The sequence below is a fragment of the Pantherophis guttatus genome, chromosome 1, assembly GCF_059756535.1.
Source record: "Pantherophis guttatus breed Tessera chromosome 1, ASM5975653v1, whole genome shotgun sequence".
In the NCBI taxonomy this organism is placed as follows: Eukaryota; Metazoa; Chordata; class Lepidosauria; order Squamata; family Colubridae; genus Pantherophis; species Pantherophis guttatus.
In genome coordinates this window covers 149,879,110-149,901,867 of record NC_142063.1, presented here as the reverse complement: position 1 = coordinate 149,901,867, position 22,758 = coordinate 149,879,110, and the positions used below count along the sequence as shown (strand labels likewise).

At 41.9% G+C, this 22,758-nt stretch overlaps 1 protein-coding gene, 1 long non-coding RNA gene and 1 pseudogene across 2 annotated transcripts in view; 2 read left to right on the top strand and 1 right to left on the bottom strand.

The window, feature by feature from the left end:
- LOC117670994 (sodium channel protein type 2 subunit alpha-like) overlaps positions 1-19,295 on the bottom strand; it is a 112,764-nt gene extending 93,469 nt beyond the window's left edge. The window contains exon 1 of the mRNA XM_087881996.1: positions 19,187-19,295. The gene's annotated coding sequence lies outside the window, so the exon portion shown is untranslated. The remainder of the gene's footprint in view (positions 1-19,186) is intronic.
- On the top strand, positions 769-10,736 carry LOC117671005 (uncharacterized). Its single transcript, XR_004592745.3, has 2 exons — positions 769-849; positions 10,543-10,736. It is a non-coding gene; the product is annotated as an uncharacterized LOC117671005 (long non-coding RNA).
- On the top strand, positions 3,284-4,298 carry LOC148116592 (uncharacterized; annotated as a pseudogene).
- Positions 19,296-22,758: the final 3,463 nt, after the last annotated feature.

Genomic DNA, 22,758 nt, shown 5'->3' with positions numbered 1-22,758 from the left:
TTGTATTAAAACTAGAGGATACTCTTGGGGGAGGAAGAGTTCATTAAGAATCGTAAAATCTTTAAAAGCAAAAACAACTGAAACAGTTTTGATTTTCACTGTGATTTAAATTGATAAATGGGATAATACTACTTTGCTTGTTTATTCTTCCTAAAGAGAGGTTTGGAGAGAATTTGATACAGTCTAAGACCACTATAGCTACCTAATCTGCGCTCTAAAAATCTGGGTAAGCACCAAACCCCTGAACCACAGCTCGGTACCGGGTTGCGGCCTTTTGGAAACTGGGCTGTGCAAGCGGTGTACACATGCATGCGAAACCATCCCCTCTCCCTCCCTGCCGCCACCGGTCTACAGAGTGAGACAGGTTGGGGACCGCTGCTATGTAACCCTTTGTAAATTACCCTTTGTAATTGAGCGGATGTGATTCAACCTCCAAATGCAAGATGGCAATGCAAAGCAGTATTGGATGTGTGTTTAAAACTATTTTTCCTGATTTTTAGAAGCGCGTGTGATACTCAGGGAAGAAAGGAAGGAAGTGAGGGAAGAAGGAAAGAAAAGCCATATGGCACATGTGAGGATGACAGAGGATACAAAAGGATATTTGACTGCCACTGCTAATTTTACGAATTGTTTCATTATCTGCATTGCTTTTCCCCCTTGAACAAACTTATTCCTTATATGCAGTATTTATTCCTTTGCTCTCCATCCTTTTATTTTTTTTAATCTCCATTTTTAGATATATTAACTGATAAGATATTGTGGACCTCTGCTAGAAAAATGCAACCTGAATGACTTCTGTGGCCATCTTTGCAAGCATGTACAGACTCCTCATCTGATGTTCTTTGACTGGTAAAGTTTCTTCATGACTAACACTATTTGTTCTTGCTCCCATAACGATGGATTCATCACGACACTGGGGACACTTGCTCGTCCTCTTTGAACATAACTTTGTATACCTTATATGGAAAGAAAGTTATTATTTGCTTTCTCTCTACTGCTTACTACTTTGTTCCTTTGCCAGACTTATGGTATCTATCTATTCAGTCCTTCTCCTTTCTCCACTCCCAAATGTTGCAGCTGAGCTATTATTCTTGATTCAACCCCCTTTTTATCTCTCTCTTTACATACTTCTCCATCTTGGGAAAAAATCTTCGTAAATTTACTTTGCAAATGATCTTCTAGGATACTAGCTTCAAAAATTCTCCTTTAAAAAAAAAAGAATTCTTGTTTCATCTCTGTTACCCTGAATCTTATGGAAACAACAGGCTACCAAGATGAAAAGATAATTTTAAAGGCTAAAGAAATCTTACATTTCTAAAGTTATACTTGCTGTGTTTTTGTCCATACTGGTAAAACCTGTTAGTTTTTGGACAAAGTCTATTGGGCCAATAATAGGTTGTCCTTGGCTGAACAAAACCGGGAACAGATATGAGGAAATTTGTTCTCTGCTATGGAGCTATTTTTTTAAAAAATTAAATTTATTATAGGTGTCTGACTCCAATGGACTCTGAGCAGCTACAATAAAACTAAATAATCAATTTTTCCCAGTCTTTCATATCAAACATTTTCTGTGGACATTTTGGAGTCGGCCGATATTAGCCTGCTAAATTAAGCTGTTCAAAAAAGAGATATTTTACTTAAGCAGCTTCTTGATTTATTTGCAGAGCTTTTCAGTAGTGCTAAGCCTCACCTTCAATTGTAGGGTCTTAAATCTTTTTACAGTAGTGGCCAAAATTGTGGAAACCTTTTGGGAAAAGTGTATTTTCTAAAACTAGCTAATAACATCACTTTTTTTTTGGAGTAGTACTATAAAATTATATATCAGTGGAAAAATAATTTAATCAAGAATGTAATGCAATAACTATTAGAATAACAGTTACAGTATAAAGAAGAAAAGTGAAACAGGAAGAAAAAACTAGATATACAAAAATTATCACCATGTCAGTTAATACTTAGTTGGATAAACTTTAGCATGAATTACGGCCTTACAATGTCTTCCCATGGAGTGAACCAAGTCTTTTAGTTCTGCAGCTGTTATTTATTTTTATTTTATTTTACTTCGAATTTATATACCGCCCTTCTTCCTGGGAACTCAGGGCGGTGTACAGCTAGATAAAAACACATAATATAAACATTAAGAACAAATTAAAAGGAAATATCTCAATTTGGCCAAAAAATTTAAGAAACATACAAATTTAAAATCATTTAAAAGGCATTGTTAGGCCAGCCTGGCTTGTTGGAAAAGGAAAGTTTTAAGGGAACGGCGGAAGGCACGGAGGTCTTGGATTCTCCTTATCTCTGGGGGCAGCTGATTCCAGAGGGTAGGTGCCCCCACAGAGAAGGCCCTCCCACTGGGGGTCACCAGCCTGCATTGCTTGGCTGATGGCACCCCGAGGAGGCCCCCTCTGTGGGAGCGCATGGGTCGATGGGAGGTCGTCGGTGGCAGAAGGCGGTCTCGCAGATAGCTAGGCCCTATGCCATGGAGCGCGTTAAAGGTGGTAACCAACACCTTGAAGCGCACCCGGAAGACCACTGGGAGCCAGTGCAGCTCGCGCAAGAGCGGTGTTTTGGGGAGCGCCATGCAGCTCCCGTAATTACCCGCGCGGCCGCATTCTGGACCAGTTGGAGCCTCCGGGTGCTCCTCAAGGGGAGGAGAGTGTTGTAGAGAGCGTTGCAGTAGTCCAGGTGAGAGGTGACGAGGGCATGAGTGACTGTGCACACAGAATCCCGATCAAGAAAGGGGCGCAACTGGCGAATCAGGCGAACCTGACAAAAGGTCCCCCGGCAACAGCCGTCAGATGTTCCTCCAAAGACAGCTGCGTATCCAGGAAGACTCCCAGATTGCGCGCCCTCTCAACGGGGGCCAAAGACTCGCCCCCGATAGTCAGCAATGGAGTCAGCTGACTATATCGGGATGCCGGGAACCACAGCCACTCAGTCTTGGAAGGGTTATAATGTGAAAGATTGAAGGATTGCTTCTATTAACTGGGTTTTATTGCTGAGTCGTTTCTGATTAACAAGTTTCTTTACTTCAGCGCGGACTTAGTGGCTTTGAGGAATGCCCCCCATTCCTGGGAGTGGCCTACCTTAATGACGGGTCTTGGGACCCCAAGAGGTGGTACACAGGCTCTAAGGGTTTTTTAAAGGGGACATTGTATTGTTTTTTAACTAAATTTTTAAGGGGATTGGGGAGGGGGGAGGGGTATTGCCGGTGGGTGACTGGGGGGGCTCCGTCGGGTCAGCGGCAGCCCAGGCTTTGGGGGGAGAACGGTGGAGGGTTGGGATGGGGTGCCCTGGGTGCCCTAAGGGAAAGGGTGGGAGCTCATATTCCGGTTGTGATTGGGAATGGAGGCAGGTGGATGAACAGAGGGCCGTACCAAAACTCAGGAGCTCGCCCCACTGTCTTCGAGCGGTGGCATGCTCCGACCCTCCTGGTTCTATCCGACTTCCTGGGGGTTTGAGAGATGGGGACACTGGGCTCCGGTTGGTCTATTTTAATGCCAGGTCTGTGGTTCACAAAGCTCCCCTCATTCGGGATTTGATTGAGGAGGTAAATGCAGACCTGGCTTGCATTACGGAAACCTGGTTGGGCTCAGAGGGAGGTGTCCCTCTGACTGAACTTTGCCCACCAGGTTTCCGGGTGCTGCACTAACCGAGGGCCCAGGGAAGGGGAGGGGGAGTGGCGGTTGTTATAAGGGAAGCCCTTAGTCCGCGGGAGGTCACTGTTCCGCAGATAGACGGATATGAAACCCTCATGAGATGGGGTCAACAGGATCAGTTGGGCCTGCTGATCACGTACCTGTCTCCCAGCTGCGTGGCAGCGGCCCTGCCTGGCCTACTCGATGTCCTGTCAGGGTTGGTGGTGGAGTTCCCCAGACTTATGGTGCTGGGTGACTTCAACCTGCCTTCCCTGGGCAGGGGGGGGGGTGGGGGTGGCTCGGGAGTTCATAGCATCCATGGTGGCCCTGGACCTGACTCAGATTATGCAGGGACCGACTCATGAGGGAGAACACACACCCGATCTTGTTTTTATCTCGGAGCAGTGGCGTGTTATGCTCGGTGGGGGGGTTTCTGTCGTTTCCCCCCTGTCATGGGCCGACCATCATCTCCTCTGGTTGAACTTCCAGGGTGCCACCCCACCTTGCTGGGATGCGGAACTGACCATCTGGTTCCGCCCCAGGCACCTGATGGACCCAGAGAGGTTCCAGGCTGAACTTGGGATGATCCCTCTCTCTCTCTCCCACGCCCCAGTCGAGACCCTGGTGGGGGCCTGGGACAGCGGCCGCCGGGGCTCTTGACTGTGTCATGCCTTTGAGGCCTCTGACCTGGCGCAGACCCCGACTTGCCCCCTGGTACATTGAGGAGCTTCAGGGGATGAAGCGCAGGAGAAGAGGCCTAGAGAGCTGTTGGAGGACTAGTCGTTCCAAATCTGAGCGAGCTCAGCTAAGATCGTTCACACAGTCTTACCTGGAGGCGATCACGGCAGCGAAGCGTACATACTTCTCCGCCTCATCACGTCCGCAGATAATCGCCCAGCTGCCCTGTTTAGAGTATCCTGCTCCCTCCTGTATCAGAGGGCGGGGGAGGACCCTTTGCGGGGGCGAGCTGAGGAGTTTAGCCATCATCTGTGGGATAAGATCGCTCAGATTCGGGACAGCTTGGACTCTGATTGGGCAGGGTCGGACGGGGAGGAGGCGGCGGGTCTTGTTATCTGGGAAGAGTTCAATCCTGTTACCCCGGAGGAAGTGGACAGGATCATGAGGAAGCTGAGTGCGACCACTTGCATACTGGACCCGTGTCCCTCCTGGCTGGTTTATGCAGCTCGGGAAGTGACACGCAGTTGGATCCAGGCAGTGATAATGGCATTCTTGGATGGAGGGAGTTTTCCCGCCGCCTTGAAGGAGGCGGTGGTTAGGCCCCTCCTTAAGAAACCTGCCTTGGATCTAACCATTTTGGGCAACTTTCATCCTGTCTCCAACCTTCGTTTTTTGGCGAAGGTTGTTGAGAGCGTGGTGGCACGTCAGTTTCCAGTGGCCCTGGATGAAGCAGTTTACCTAGATCCGTGCCAGTCGGGTTACAGGCCCGGTTACAGCAGAGACGGCATTGGTCACACTGGTGGATGCTCTCTGGAGGGCTCAGGACAGGGGTTATTCCTCGGTCCTGGTCCTATTAGATCTCTCAGTGGCTTTTGATACTATCAACCATGATATCTTGCTGCGACGCCTCGAGGGGTTGGGAGTTTTACAGTGGTTTTACACCATTTTACAGTGGTTCGTCTCCTACCTCTCGGGTCATATGCAAATGGTGTTGGCAGGGGGGCAGAGGTCGGTCATGAGGCCCCTCACTTGTGGGGAGCCCCAGGGGTCAGTCCTCTCGCCCCTTCTGTTCAACATTTACATGAAGCCGCTGGGAGAGATCATCTGTGGTTTTGGGGTGGGGTATCATCAGTACACTGATGATACCCAGCTTTTTATATCCAACCCGAACCAGCCCAGTGATGCCCTCGACGTGATGTCCCGGTGCCTGGAAGCGGTATGGATCTGGATGGGGAGTAACAGGCTTCGACTCAACCCGACCAAGACTGAATGGCTGTGGATACCGGCATCTCGGCCCAAGCAAGAAGTTCCAACGCTGTCTATTGGGGGCGAGGTGTTGCCCTCCCGTAGACAGGGCGCGCAACTTGGGTATCCTCCTGGACTCACAGCTAAGTTTGGAGGGTCATATGGCCGTGACCAGGGGGGCGTTTGCCCAGGGTTGCCTGGTGCGCCAGTTGCACCCATACTTGGGCCGAGATGCCCTACACACAGTCACTCATGCGCTAGTCACCTCCCGGATCGACTACTGCAATGCTCCCTACCTAGGGCTGCCCTTGAGGACCACCCAGAGGCTTCAGCTGGTACAGAATGCGGCTACGCGGGTTGTTGCAGGAGGGTCCCGATACTTCCATATTACACCTCTCCTGCGCGGCTTGCATTGGTTGCCGGTTGCCCTCCAGGTGAGATTCAAGGTGCTGGTGTTAACCTATAAAGCCCTTCATGGCTTAGGCCCAGGCTATTTGTTGGACCACCTGTAACCAGCGTCAACTTCCCATCGCCCGGTGCGCTTTCACAGAGAGGGCCTACTCAGGGTGCCGTCAGCTAGACAATGTCAGCTGGCAACCCCCAGGAGTAGAGCTTTCTCTGTGAGCACCCCCACCCTTTGGAATCAACTTCCCTTGGGGCTCCAGTTGGCCCCTGATCTTCGTACCTTCCACCGTGAATTGAAAACCTGGCTATTTATGTCCTCCAGCCTGGACTGATGGGGTAGTATATTTTAAATTAAAAAAAAAATGATTTTTTTTATATTTTTTGTGTATATTTGTTGATTATAATAGTTGTTGGTCGATTGTTGTGTGAGCTGCCCTGAGTCCTTGGAGATAGGGCGCCATACAAATTTTATAAATAAAAAAATAAATAAAAATAGTCAGCTCCATAGATTTTAAATTGAGTTAAGGTCTGGGCTATTCCCAGGCCATTCCAGCAGTGGAATATGAGTATCTTGAAACTCCAAAAAAAAAAAAAAAAAAAAAAAAAAAAAAAAAAAGTGGTGTTATTAGCCATCAAACCTCAAAAATACACTTTTCCCAAAAGGTTTCCACAATTTTGGCCACAACTATATATAGTCTTAATGCAAGACAACATTGTGCATTTCCCCCTCCTTCTTTTCTTCACTTAATATAAATCACTGAAGTCTTAGTACTTTCAGTGGTCTGCTTGGATGTGGTCATCTCTTTAGCTTGATATTTACCTTTTAATTGTAAAAACGTACCCCCCCCTTTTTTTTGCTCTACATTACTATTTAATCAATGAATTTTACAATTTCTTGGAAACTATCAGTATTTTTTCCCTATATTTATAGTGTACAGGATAAGTGCCTGTATTACGGTAGATAATGTACAAGCATAACTCTAGTTAATATATATCCTTTCATCTCTGGCATGTTTGCAGATATCGTTACTGAGATAACATGATGAGTTAGCACAATTTCCTTCAATACTTTAGAAACATTGGGATTGCATGAAAGATAAATGCGTTGCTGCTGCCTGAGCATTGCACAGTCAGCATATCTCCTTCTTTTTATTTAAATTTGCCTTGTGCAGCCTTCTGCTGTAAAATATTCCTTGAAAGATAGGGGTCACAGAAGAATGTCCTTCCCCTGAATGCCAACTTCCGTCCTAGAATGCACTATATTCAGTGGTGAGATTCAATATTTTTAACAACTGGTTCTGTGGTCGGGGGGTGTGTGGCTTGGTGGTCATGTGACCGGGTGGGCGTGGTTTGGTGGTCATGTGACCGGGTGGGCGTGGCTATGTGCATAGGGACTACTCAGAGGGCTGAAAAAAGTCATTTCTGACTGGTCCTCGCACTTATGACCATCCTCACATTTATGCCCATTGCGGCATTCTTAACAACCGTGTCAGTCATTTCACCACTACTTCTCTTCACCATGGTGACAAGATAGGGCGTAAAACGTAAAATGTGAGGACAGTCGTAAGTTCAAGGACTGGTCAAAAGTGCGAGGACCGGTCAAAAATAACTTTTTCAGCCTTCTGACTAGTCCATATGCACATAGGGACTATTCAGAGGGCTAAAAAAAGTCATTTCTGACTGGTCCTCACATTTTTGACTGGTCCTCGCACTTATGACCTTCCTCACATTTATGCCCGTTGCGGCATTCTTAACAACTGTGTCAGTCATTTCACCACTACTTGTCTTCACCACAGTGACAAGATAGGGCGCAAAACATAAAATGTGAGTACAGTCGTAAGTGCGAGGACTGGTCAAAAGTGCGAGGACCGGTCAAAAATAACTTTTTCAGCCCTCTGAGTAATCCATATGCACAAAAGGATACAGCAATAGAGAGGGATGAAGGAAGGAGAAAAGAGATGGAAGAAAGAAGGAGAGACAGGGAAGGAAGAGAAGGGAGGAAGGGAAGGGAAATTAGAGTAAGAGTGAGGGTAAGAGAGGGAGGAAGAGAGGAGGAGAAGAAGAGGGGGGGGAAGAGAAAGTAAGAAGGAAAGAAAAGAGAGAGGTAGTAGGTTTGAGGAGAAAGATTGCTGTACAGTAAAAAAGATGAAATGGAAGAAAGGCAACCCCAAACAAATATAAAGATATTAAGATAAAGAATGAATTGTTTAAACTTTAAAGAATAAAAAAGAATAAATATGAATAAATAGCAGTAATTAGAAACACACATACAAACATACAATGTATTTTCTTTGAACAGAGTATTTGGCCAGTTCACAAATTTAAACAGTGTTTTGTCATTTCAATTAAATTTACAATTTCTATATTTCCTTTTTGCCATATTTATTCCTTATCTATTTTTTAAAAAAAACAATATTACCCTTCATCCTCATCTCTAATCTTAATCAAATTCAATTTTTCCCTTCTATTCTATATTATACCCCTTCTCATTGTCATCTATTTTTATATCCATCCTCACATTGGTTAATTATGTAATATTACAGTTGTTTAATATAAATTCAACATTTTAATATAAATCAATTAGTTATACAACTATCTTTTTTTGTATATTAATCAATATGAACATGAATATTCCAATTATTTCCATGCAATCCAATTTCTTACAAATCAATTAATTATATTTACCAATAATAATAAACCAAATGATTTCCCCCATATATTCCTCCAAACCACAATTTAACCATTTCTGCTTTCAACACAATATACAATTAATAGTATCTCAATTATTACAATTCCCTATTTAAATAGAGCTTTTTTTCTTTTGTGTTTTAAAATCTTGAACTCTCCTCTTTTTCCCTAAAGAGGAACTACCTCTTTAGGGAAAACTACCTTTCCACTACAGGTAGTTTGCACCTACCTTTTTTGGTGAGGAAAAAGAAAAGAAATCTGCCTGCCTAATTTTCCAACGTTGCAGCAACAGTAAAGCAGGCTTTTACTTTCAGTTTCGTTTTTCAGCATAGATAGGGGAAAAAAATCTGCATTCTTTGCAAGCAAGCAGCAGAGCCCTGAGCAAAACAGCTGAGAGCAAATCAGCTGAGAGTCGGGAGGCCGATAGAATCAAGGGGCTAATTAGCCTATGCTGAAGCTCCGTGGGCCAATAAAATTACAAAAAAACACAGAACCGTTTGTTAAATTGCTGGCTCGCCCGCCCCTCGCCCACCACTATTTATTGGCAATAAATAGTGGTGCGGAGGGGCGGGGCAAGGGGCGGGGTGAGCCAGCAATTTAACAAAGGGTTCGGCCGAACCCCCTAGAACTGGCAGAATCCCACCACTGACTATATCCATGATGGTGAACCTATGGCACGCGTACCCGAGGTGGCACATAGAGCCATCTTTCCGGGCACGCAAGCTGTCGCCCAACTCACCTGCAGCTGCGCATCCGCACACACCCCAGCTGGTGTTTGGGCCTCTGGTGCGTAAGCATGCAATTCAGGGGACCCAGCTAGTTTTCAGAGCTCTCCTGTGCATGCGCATGAGTAAGTGTGTGAGAGTATTTGCACGCAGTGCATGCATGCATAGATGGCGTTCACGTGCATGCATTGCACACGTGAAAACTGTGCGCATGCGCAGATGGTGCGATTGTGCATGCAGCATACGGGGGGAGCTGCATGAAAGCTGCACACATGCACAGGTGGTGATTGCACGCACAGTGCACGGGGGAGTGTGCAAAAGCCACGCACATGTGCAGATGGTGTAGTTGCACGCACAGCACACGGGGAAGGAGCTGCATGTTAGCGTGGACAGCATGCACACGCGCAAAGCGCGTACCTGTTTGGCATTCGGTGAGTAAGAGGTTCACCACTACTGCACTATATGCAGCTATTTATTTATCTCTACTGAAAGAAAGTCATACTGTGCTTGCTGGAATACTTCTATATCATCCAATCACAACCTAGGAAAAAAAAAACCCTCTTCACTATGAACAGGGAAGAGCAACTTTGAAAACAGAAATTTTCAAAGTCCTCAACTTACAACCGTTCATTTAGTGACCGTTCAAAGTTACAACAGCACTAAAAAAAGGGGACTTATGACTGTTTTCACACTTACGACTGTTGCAGCATCCCCATGGTCACATGATCAAAATCCAGATGCTTGGCAACGGATTCATATTTATGATGGTTGAAGTGTCCCGGGGGTCGTGTGATCCCCTTTTGTGACCTTCCGACAAGCAAAGTCAATGGGGAACCCCGATTCATTTAACAACCGTGTTACTAACTTGACAACTGGAGTGATTCACTTAACAACTGTGGCAAGAAAGGTCGTAAAATGGGGCAAAACTCACTGAACAAATGTCTCACTTAGCAACTGAAATTTTGGGCTCAATTGTGGTCATAAACCGAGGACAACCTGTTATTAGATTTATCTATTAGGCTCATAGTTCTCTGTTCCAATGGCAGGTTGGTATTGTAATACTCAGCTCACTGCACCTTTCTGGCTTAGTGTCAGAGGAGAATAATCCTTATGCCTTTGGATTCCTTTTGTTACACTAACTTAATTCTTTCCTTCTATCCCAGCACAGCGGATGAGATCAGCAGATGAAGCTTTGGAAAAAGGAAAACAATACCTTTCAGCAAAAGCCCTCTGTTTAGGTTATCCATTTCGTTTTGTATGAATGACTAAGCAGGGAAGCATCATGCTAATCAGCAGTTCAGCAGCAAGGAAAGTTCAATCCGGCCAGCCATCCAGATATAAACTTTGCTCTATTCCAGCAGTGTTAAATTTATCTCCCTCATCTCCCATTCCCTTCTGCTTCCTTTCCCTCTAGAGCATGCCTGTTAGTTTGTAAGCCTGAATTGATTCTGCTTCTTGTCGGGGTTCAGTTTTTTTTTAAAATTTAAACACAGCATTTACAAATGGTATAGCAAATTATGATAACCGAGCATTCCTGTGGGAAGCCATTTTTACCTAAAAAGCATGATAAAATCATGTTTAAAATAAATAAATAAAAGAGTGTTTAGGGGGAAGAAAGATTTAGCATGATCACCTACAATTTCTGTGGGTGGAAACCTTCACTGGCTCACAGGAACATTTGCATATTTTGAAGGGACATTAAAGAATCTGTCATTATAATAAATGCTGAATAAGCTACTTGATTGATCATTATCTATTAAATGGCCTGTCCTTATTAAGGACAAAGTCCAACCAGATTTGTGTGTTTGTGAATACATGCCCACAAATATGCTCTGGGATGTTAACAGATCTACAAATACAAGAAAAAAACATACCCTTAATTAGGGTGACCAATCCTTCTCCTCATCTTTTCCATTCCTTTCCTATAGGCCCAGATGTAAAGATGCACAGCTGCAGCTCTACATTGCAGAGTCCCCAAACTCTTAAAGAGTTAAGAAAAAAATAACAAGTTTGCATTGGAACATAGTGAGTGGGGGGAGACAGCTTGAGTAATAACACAGGAAGAGGAGAATGATAAGGGGAGAGCTGAGGATTAGGAAACTGAGCATTAGGAAAGTGGGCTGAGAACAATCTAAACCTTAATATACATAAATTGTTTATTTATTTATTTATTTATTTATTTATTTATTTATTTATTTATTTTTAAATTTGTATACCGCCCTTCTCCCTGAGGACTCATGCCAAGTAAAAGCATAAACTACAAATATTAAAATACAATTAAAAAGATATATATAAATTTGGCCCCATGATTAAAAACAATAACAATAATAAAATAAGTTATTTATATAAAAACTGTGTAGAATGTAATGGTTAATATTACAGTAAAGCACTTTTATCAATCATACAGGTGAAACTCGAAAAATTAGAATATCATGCAAATGTTCATTTATTTCAGTAATGCAACTTAAAAGGTGAAACTAATATATGAGATAGACTCATTACATGCAAAGTGAGATAGTTCAAGCCTTGATTTGTCATAATTTTGATGATTATGGCTTACAGCTCATGAAAACCCCAAATTCATAATCTCAGAAAATTAGAATATTACATGAAATCAATAAAACAAGGATTGTATATAGAACAATATCGGACCTCTGAAAAATATAAGCATGCATATGTACTCAGTACTTGGTTTGGGCCCCTTTTGCATCAATTACTGCCTCAATGCGGCGTGGCATGGATGCTATCAGTCTGTGGCACTGCTGAAGTGTTATGGAAGACCAGGATGCTTCAATAGCGGCTTTCAGCTCTTCTGCATTGTTTGGTCTCATGTCTCTCATTTTTCTCTTGGCAATGCCCCATAGATTCTCTATGGGGTTCAGATCAGGTGAATTTGCTGGCCAATCAAGCACAGTAATCCCATGGTCATTGAACCAGGTTTTGGTACTTTTGGCAGTGTGGGCAGGTGCCAAGTCCTGCTGGAAAATGAAGTCAGCATCCCCATAAAGCTCGTCTGCGGAAGGAAGCATGAAGTGCTCTAAAATCTCCTGGTAGATGGCTGCGTTGACCCTGGACTTAATGAAGCACAGTGGACCAACACCAGCAGGTGACATGGCTCCCCAAATCAACACAGACTGTGGAAACATCACACTGGATTTCAAGCATCTTGCAGTGTGTGCCTCTCCATTCTTCCTCCAGACTCTGGGTCCTTGGTTTCCAAATGAGATGCAAAAGTTGTTCTCATCAGAAAAGAGGACTTTGAGCAACAGACCAGTTCTTTTTGTCTTTAGCCCAGGTAAGACACTTCTGACGTTGTTTGTTGTTCAGGAGCGGCTTGACAAGAGGAATACGGCATTTGAAGCCCATGTCCAGGATCCGTCTGTGTGTGGTGGCTCTTGATGCACTGACTCCAGCCTCAGTCCACTCCTTGTGAACGTCCCCAACACTTTTGAACGTCCTTTTCCTGACAATCCTCTGGCTGCGGTCATCCCTGCTGCTTGTGCACCTTTTTCTTCCACACTTTTCCCTTCCACATAACTTTCTATTAATGTGCTTTGATACAGCACTTTGGGAACATCCAACTTCTTTTGCAATTACCTTTTGAGGCTTTCCCTCCTTATGGAGGATGTTAATGATGGTTTTCTGCACAACTGTCAGGTCAGCAGTCTTTCCCATGATTGTGATTCCTACTGAACCAGACTGAGAGACCATTTAAAGGCTCAGAACCCTTTGCAGGTGTTATGGCTTAATTAGCTGATTAGAGTGGGAGACTTTGAGCCTAGAATATGGAACCTTTTCACAATATTCTAATTTTCTGAGATTGTGAATTTGGGGTTTTCATGAGCTGTAAGCCATAATCATCAAAATTATGACAAATCAAGGCTTGAACTATCTTGCTTTGAATGTAATGAGTCTATCTCATATATTAGTTTCACCTTTTAAGTTGCATTACTGAAATAAATGAACTTTTGCACGATATTCTAATTTTTCGAGTTTCACCTGTATGTATGTCACTTTTGAGACTGGCTAAATAGGGATGAATTTGTTGATTTCCAAGTGAATATAAATATTGTACCTATATGATCTTTAGTGCCAGCCTTAATTTTGTAGAGATGAAACAGCTAGAAGATTCAGGGCACCATCCCCAATCACAATTGTGCAGAGGCTAATTGTGGTAATAGCCCAAAGAGGGTTATGTGCTTTGTGCATAATTAATCCTGTTTAGCTATTTATTAGACACCATGACTGAAGTCCCGGTGTTCAGAACAGTTTCTTGGGCTTAGCCTTGCCCAGAGCTGTTCTAAATAAATATTTAATTTATTTTGGAATTAAAAGATGTATTTTGAACACATATTTTTAAAATTACTAGGACGTACTTCCAAGCTATCAAATTTAAGACAATTATGGCTGCAGGGAAATATTTGGGGGACTAAGCTTTTGAAAAAAGTAGGTTTAATATCTAGGGTAAAACATGCATAATGTGTGAAAGAACAGTTTGGGAAATAGTCTAAAGTAATAATTAATATTATTGATATTTTAATTCTATCAAACAGCACTGTCAAAGTATACATGAAGCAATCATTCAGAAAGCCAGTAAATAAAGTGTTATGAGTGAGGAAAACAGAACTTGGACGCAGTAAGTGTCATCCATTTGCCACAATGCTGTCAAATGCTTCCGTTTGTTACATGTTTTTTCAGAAAACAACACAGCATGAAGCTGGCCTGGGAACAGCACCATGTTGGGCTAATCTAAAGCTGAGTTTGGATGTATGAAAACAACCTTTGTCTTTTGTAAGCACATCACAATCAAGCTCAGAATTAACTTATTTTACCAATTGGAGTGTTTTCCAATATGAAAGTAGCCAAGAAGCAGCAAAAAAAAAATGTTTTTTTAAAAAAGCAAGCGCAACCATAACTGAATCAAGCAAGACTTTTCATGGGTGAGGTTGGGGGGAATTATCAGATCAAAATTTGATTTCGTTCCTGCCTTGCATGAACCATATGGGTAGCTTGCTAGCCCTACCAGATTAGACAGCTGTATTACTGTAGTCTGAGTAAGTACAAGAAATGAAAGCAATCCTCACTGTGTTGCCCTATACTCCTATCATAAACAAACAAGGCTGAAGAAGCTTCTTGGATGAGAAGAGAAATGTCTTCAAAGAAAAACCAGAAAGTCCAGCCTCTTGAAAAAGCACCTTTGGGACAACCATGACCAGGATGACTGAGTATCTCCATAGACTGCCTTAACTGCTACACCAACTCTAGCTATGAACATAGCTGGTAACCATAATCAGATGCACTTAAACTTCTTGCAATCTGCCACGTTAGTACTATTATTTGTTACTGCTTATGCTTCACTTTTGAGATTTATCCTCCCTTATTTACAAGATTAGTTAAATATATAACACGGTTAATCATCACATAATAATCACATTAGTTAATTCATGACTTCCTTTATTACCACTTTCAAATATAAATGAATAAACTGATTTTGTACTCCTTCACCTGCTTACTTAGGAGGAGACCCTACTGAAAAACATGGAACAAACTTCAGAAAAGATATAACACACTGTACATTTCTACTGGTTGTACTGTACATTTATAGGGTAGTGCTTTAATGTTTAAAACTAAGTATGTTGGATCAGATATAGAAAAAAAAGCTGAGCGGAGGTTCAGAAAGAGAACCATTTCTAAAATGGTCATGGCCTCACATTATTGAACATCTTGCTTTAAAGACAAACTGTAAAAACTAAGTTTTTTTAAAAGAACGGAAACATTACAAAGTCTATACCAATTGAAGAAATTATAGAAAGGAGTCTGCAGAGAAGCTATTTTAAAGGATCTGGAGGACCATTGGAGGATGGCAGATGTCACCACTGGGACTGTTCTTTCTTTGGCTGCTCCAAAGATGGACCTTAGAAATAGATCCAGGTGTTTGGGAGCAGATTGACAAAGTAGAAGAATTGGATTCTATGCTCGGTATTGATGATTAAAGTTGTTGGTAAAGTTTTCAGAGAATGAGAAACAGGATTGAGAGGATTGGTGTATATCATTGGACTGTGTGTGGGGACTTTCAGATTGTTTGCATGTTTGACTGTTAAGAAAATCTATGAGAGACCTCTCAAGGGTTGATAGCTGGGAAAAGAACTTTGTGAGAAATCTGACTGGTTTCAGATGTTAGGTAGGTACTAGAGAAAAAAGTACTAATGCCTCATGATTTCTGTTTTACCACAATCCCTTATGAAATCCAAAGTAAAATATTTGTTTCTCCCTCTCCTCCTATCTTTAATGAAAGGCTAGGAAGGAAATAGTGCATCTATGGTATTGTTGTACTGTGAGGAATGAAGAAAAAAAATAAGTTCAAGATCAAGGACACAACAGGTGGTAGCATCTAGCTAACCTTGGCTGACATCAAAAAGCTTACAAGGGTCAAATCCAGCAAATACAGGTAGTCCACAATTTACAATAATTTGTTTAGTGACCATTCAAAGTTACAACGGCACTGAAAAATGTGACATGACCATTTTTCACAGTTACGACCTTTGCAGCATCCCCACGATCATGTGATCAAAATTCAGATGCTGGGCAACTGGTTCATATTTATGACAGTTGCAGTGTCCCGGGGTCATGTGATCCCCTTTTGCAACTTTCTGACAAGCAAAGTCAAAGGGGAAACCAGATTCACTTAACAATCGGGTTACAAACTTACCAATTGCAGTGATTCACTTAACAACTGTGGCAAGAAAGGTCATAAAATGGGGCAAAACTCACTTAACAAATATCTCACAGAAAGTTTGGGTTCAATTGTGGTCATAAGTCAAGGACTACCTGTATTTGGATGGAAGATCATCAGGAAATTGGGCTAAATTGGGCAGCCCTAACAAATTTCCAGATAAGGGTCCAGAAGAAAACAGTGAACAGCTTCCTTATTATTTCTGGGAAAACTACGTAAAGTCTTTGCTAAACTGTAAGTGATGTGAACTGTCTGAACTCTATAGCCTTTTACTTATGCAAATAGTCTTTGGTTTATGACCACTATTGTGACTGGAAATTCAGTCACTAAGTGATCGTTAAGCAAATCATCACACAACCGCACTTGGTTTTACAGCCATTTTTACTATGGTTGTAAGAGACATTGAGTCACATGAATGTTAAGCAAATCTGGCTTCCCCAACTGACTGTACTTGTTGGAAGCCAGCTGGGAAGACCGCAAATCACAAACATGTGACCACAAGACACTACATCCATCATCAATGTGAACTGGTTGCCAAGTGGCCAAATTGCAATCATGGACTGGGACGGTAATATGAGGATCATAACTTTGAGAATGGATCGTAAGTCACATTTTCCAAGGCCATCATAACTTCAAATTGTTAAATGGTCATAAATCAAGGATTACCTGTAATTCGAGTGTGGTATGGATACTTGCTAAATACAGTGATACAGATTCTCAAAGCTGAAGCCTCTCGGGGATAAAGTATTAAATATTTCTCAGAAAGGACCAACAGGCCTGAAATGTATGCATGGTACACAAAAGTTAGGTTCATTTGACAGAATAACCCAATAGCCATTCTCTTGGTTAATGGACCATCTCTACGTGCAGATAGCTTATGACCAACGATGACCTAGTGAAGAGGGGAACAGCCATTTCCTCATCTGCTGGAAGGATATTACTCCCCGTTTTTTCCACCATTGGAACTTTTTTTCACTGAAGGGTTGGGTTTGCACTGAAAACTAAAAGGGGCACAAAGTTCCCCCTGTTTTCATGGTGATTTTTCTAGGGCCTGTTCAGAAAGGGGAAGAGGCAGAAAGCTCTAGATTCAAATCCTTTCTGCATTGTTTCTCTTAGTTCTGAGTGCATGACACTTTCCTCAACCCAGTTAGCGAAGTTATGAGAATGAGAACAGAAAGCTTAGAAATATTGTCATTGCCAAAAAAAACCCACAAAAACCATAAAGGTAAGCTCTCCATTCCAAACAACCACAGAAATCAAGTCACAGGTGTTTGTCCTACAACTAGAAGTGAGCATTACTCCACAAAATTCATTCAGATGCTCCAATTCATCTGTTTATCTCTAAGGGAGCATGCAACCTTCAATTGCAACAGACCATAAGATGGCTACCTGTCACTTAGCTAATCATGTCTATTTCTCTAAAATGATTGTCAGAGGTTCTTCTTCCATCAAAATATTGCTCCTCAAATATGCCTTCTCGGGTTTTCTTCCTTTGCCCTCTTAAATCATAGAAAGTACACCTTCAGTGCCCATTTAATTTCAAAATCTCCATTCCGAGTGCTCTCGAGAAGCTGATTTTAGTAAGACAAATGGCTGTGTGGACTGGAAATGGAAGCCTTTGTGCGAGAGATGTATATTTCTCCTTAATAATGAATGCCTTGTAGAAAGCACAAAAGGCCAAGGCTGGGGAGAGGGAGAGGAAATGCATCATCCACATCTTCATATTCAACCCTTCTCACATGCAAAGCTCATCCATGGCCCAGTAGCCAGGAACAGCAAAGGTGTCTCCTCCCTACTTCCTGTCTAAAAAAAAGGGCGGCTCCTTTCCCGTGAACGTTTTTCCCCCCTCTTCTAGGCATGACACGTCCACTGATTCAGAGCTCAGTTGTGGAAAGAATCCAAGCATCTCAACCAGCAAAGCCAGCTTCTCAGAAGCCAACAGGAGTTCTGTTCGATCTGCTCTGTGCCAGAGGAACTGGGAAGCAGAGGCCAAACCTTCTGCTGCAATCAACATGACAATCTACGTTGCCTTGACAGCCGCAATATTGATCTTCTTGCTTATCCTCAAGGAGACCAGAGAAGGTTTCTCACCCAGAGAGAGACAATGCTTGTGAATCATTGATTTAGGAAATCAGCTCTCCCAATAATCGCAATCCCATTTATTATTTTTTTCAAGAGGGGAAAATTGGGGTGGGGGGGGTTAGAGCAGAGTTATGATCAGGAGCTGCACTGGTTTGCTGCCTGCTGGGAAACCCTGTTGTTTCTCATAGTCTGAATCATATGAACGAGACACATAATGCGGGGGGGGGGGGCATGTGGGAGTCGAAAGCAAAGGCAAGGAATACGTTGGAATATCTGATCGAACATGCAATGGTATCTTTTTTAGAAAAGGAAAAAAAGGAAGTTAATCTTGCTGTGCTTTTTGCCACCTTCTAGTGGGTGAATTGACCTAATCCGTGATTTTCATACTGTCTCCTCCACTGAAAAGGCTGTTCTACTGGGAGGATGTGCTGTGCTGCAATACTGTAAATGAACTATACCTTGATAAACAACAGGGTGAATAATACTACAGAAGACTCTTATTGTCACCTAAAAATGCTAAAGATACAATATATTTCTGTGGCGGTGTGATTTGAAGGATCCTCTTCAACCCACCACCCCCGTTTTCTCAGTCTGCTTCATTATTTCCTCGACCATTTTTGTTAACGCACAAAATAAGGCAACCTGGAAAAATGTATCACTTGTGGCTGAGCACCAGCTCAAGCAACAATACCTATTTTGATTTGAGCAATGGAAGGGCAGCGAATCTCTGCCATACCTTCTAGAAAATGTAACACTGAATTAACAACCTGCAAGAGATTAAACAGTTCCTCCTATAATGGAGGAACGTATGGAGCAAAGCTCAGTACATCCCAGCCCAAATGCACCTCTCTGTAATCGCCTTTCTCCTTGTTGCATCCAAAATAAATGGTCCAGCATATGCATCAGCAGGAGACAGGGACAATTAGTAACAGGGCCTGATAGGGACTACATAAATCCGGCAATGAAATATTCCCTTAACCCCTTTATCTTACCTGAGAAGAAGAGAGATAAATTACAGCATCAGCCGAAGAACCATTATCCATAGATCTGCATATGCCGTTTTTTCCTTACTGCAGCTGTCCAGGTTCCTCAAGATAGGAGCTTCCAAAGTCTCCCATTTTTACACCGTCTCAGGGACAAAAAATGATCCACCCCAGAAAAATTGAAAAGAAACCTTTACAGGAACCTTCTGCCCTGGCGTCTTTCTCTAAGGATCATTCTGTGTTCCCCAACATCCGTAAGGGAGGGGGTGCTTGTGGGGGAATTTAAAAAAAAAAAAAAAAGCAGGGAAGGAGGAAAAGAGACTGCTCTGTATTTAAATAATGAAATGAAAACCAAGTCTCCAAATTAAGGGATAGCGCCATCTACCGGCAAAAGGAATGGATGTTTTTTTCCCCCGTTCTCTTGTTTTTGCACCCCTGTGACAGAAGCTGCATCGTTAGTCACATATTCTCATTTTGAGAACTAAAAATACACCAACTTTAAACAAGGAAACGACAGACGTTTTATATGATTGCACCATTCAAAGGGGGAGGGGGGAGAAGAGGGTGACAATAATGTAACCCCATTTTAGAAAATCTTTCCTCATGCATCCAGCCTCCTATGCCATTATTTATCTTGAGGCTCCCCCTACCCTTCTGTAGATCAATCACATTGAAATGATAGGAATGCAAGGGTTTTCTCAGCTCATCTGCCAAAAAAGCACTTGCAATATCTGTCATAGGCGGCTTTGCAAGGTGCAACTTTAAATTAGAAGCTTTTGCACAACTTTGGGATGGCAATCATCATCACCAACAAAGCAGGGAAGACCAATATTGCTAAGCAGGTCTCTTTTATAAAAAAGGAAAGGAAAGGAAAGGAAAAGTAGTGCTATGGCTGTTAATTGAATCCGATGATAAATTTGAAATTGTGCACTGAAGCTCACCAAAGACAATTCTTCAGTGCAATCCTATATATATTTACATGGCAGTGAGTCTATGGGCTCACTGCTATTTATCAGTACTATTTATCAAATGGCCCAGATATGTAAGGCCCTTTCATCACTTCCTCAAAAGCCTTTTGACATTTCTCCTATCCATGACTCTGACTTTGGATCAATATTTTCACAGTTTGCACTTTTCACAATTTGCCCTAAAACATTTTTTTTAAAAACCTTGAACCAAAGGATAAATTGCTGAAATATTTTATGCCACTTTAGAAAGGTATTCAGTATTTGAAGGACTAGCACATAGAAAAGGGAAATTAAGTTACACTATGTACTATTATGCAACCTGTCATGAATATTACTTAAATTAAGGAGATGAATTACTGGTTTGTTTCTTTGTTTATATCCCACTTTCATTATTTTTACAAAAAACTCAAGGCAACAAACACATCTGGCTCCTCCTATTTTCCTCAGAACAATAACCCTATGATGTGTGTTGGGTTGAGAGAGATAGTTATTAGCCCTAAGTCACCCAAGTTGATTTTTCAAGGCCAAAGCAGGATTTGAACTATTAGTCTCCTGTTTTCTAGTCTGGTGCTTTAACTACTAGACAATGGGTGTCAAACTTGATTGTGTCACGTGATGTATCGTGACGTATCATGATGTTTTTTGCCTTTGCGGAGCTGGGGCGGGTGTGGCCTGTGTGTGACACATTCGGCCCATGGGTCGCCAGTTTGACAGGCCTGTACTAGACCAAACTGGGGGTTATTGATTGATTGATTAATTTGATTTGATTTGATTTGATTTGTACAACTGCACATCTCAACAAGTTCTTGATTCTTGATTCTTCAAGTAGTTTTTCTTCATTATGTTTCATTCATTACTTGAGGCCTCAGGTTCACTGAACAATTATGAACTACTTTTTAAAATTAATTTTTAAATTAAAATCCTCCTCTTTAATATTCATACTTATAGTAATGATAAATGTTGATATAGTTGAAATATTTACTATATTTAATATTTACTATATTTTTATAGATTGGGATACAAACCTGTATTCATGGGATTAGACCCAGAAGATGATGATAGTTCTGATTCATTAATGTGGGGAAAAGAACATAGTATTGTGTCTTAGCTATTTTTGACATTCTAATTCTAAGCAATGATATCTCTTTGAAGTTTATTTTAAGCTTTAGCACTCTCTAAACCCGGGGTGTCAAACTCGCATCATTATGGCGTCGTCACATGATGCATCAGGACTTTTTTCCCCTTCGCTAAACCAGGCGTAGGCATGGCCAACGCGTGACCCATCTGGCCCGCGGGCGGGGAGTTTGACAGTCCTGCTCTAAACAGTATGATTCAAGGGAATTTCACTTAGCTTGGAATTACCCTTAAAAGAAAAAATACATATCCGAGTTCTACTTAATTGGGAATGGAGAAGGCATTCATAAACATTTATTCTGAAAAACTCTTAGTAGCAAGATTATTTAGGGATCATTTATAATTGTAAGAAATATAATATCATTAAGGAGTAATAATCAATTATATTTGCTACTACTAAATTGTACAGGTAGTCCTCAATTTATAGCAGTTCATTTAGTGACTGTTCAAAGTTACAACAGCAGTAAAAAAGACTGACTTATGACTATTTCCCCACACGTACGACCATTGCAGCATCCCCATGGTCACACGATCAAAATTGAGACACTTGGCCACTGGCTTATGATGGTTGCAGTGTTCCAGGGTCATGTGATTACCTTTTGTGACCTTCTGATAAGCAAAGTCAATGGGGAAGCCAGATTCACTTAACAACTGCACCACGGTGGTGCAGTGGTTAGAGTGCAGTACTGCAGGCTACTTCTGCTGACTGCCAACTGCCTGCAATTTGGCAGTTCGAATCTCACCAGGCTCAAGGTTGACTCAGCCTTCCATCCTTCCGAGGTGAGTAAAATGAGGACCCAGATTGTTGGGGGGCAATATGCTGACTCTGTAAACCGCTTAGAGAGGGCTGTAAAACACTGTGAAGTAGTATATAAGTCTAAGTGCTATTGCTATTGCTACTAACTTAACAACTGCAGTGATTCATTTAACAACTGTGGCAAGAAAGGTCGTAAAATGAGGCAAAACTCTCTTAACAACAACTATATTTCCTTAAGTCTGGAAATCAGCTCAAAGGACAGCAGTGCAGCTTGGATCTTTTGCATGTATAGTTTGCAACCCACAGTATTATTATTATTTTATTATTAAATAACTTTTAATGTGCTTTTCCCATCTTATACGACCAGCATTATTTTGACAAACTGCAGTTAATCCATGTAACCCATTTTGCAACAATGTTTTTGTGTTACAAAAATAGCCTTAGGTGTGAAAATTAATACATTTTCATTAAGACTGGAAATAGAATGCTTGGCAAAATTTAGCAACATCATTTATGGAGCAACGAACTGATTTATAATGTATATCATTCCTATATAATACCATGTGAGATTTATAAGTATGCCTGGCATATGAAAGTTCCGTGTTTAGAATAAAAATGACTAAAAAATTGTCCGTTTTTTTTACACAAAGGCAAGCAGTATATTACTCTCCATGGTAAGCCACAGAACAATGAAGTGCTTGCGTGGTATATCTATAAAATAT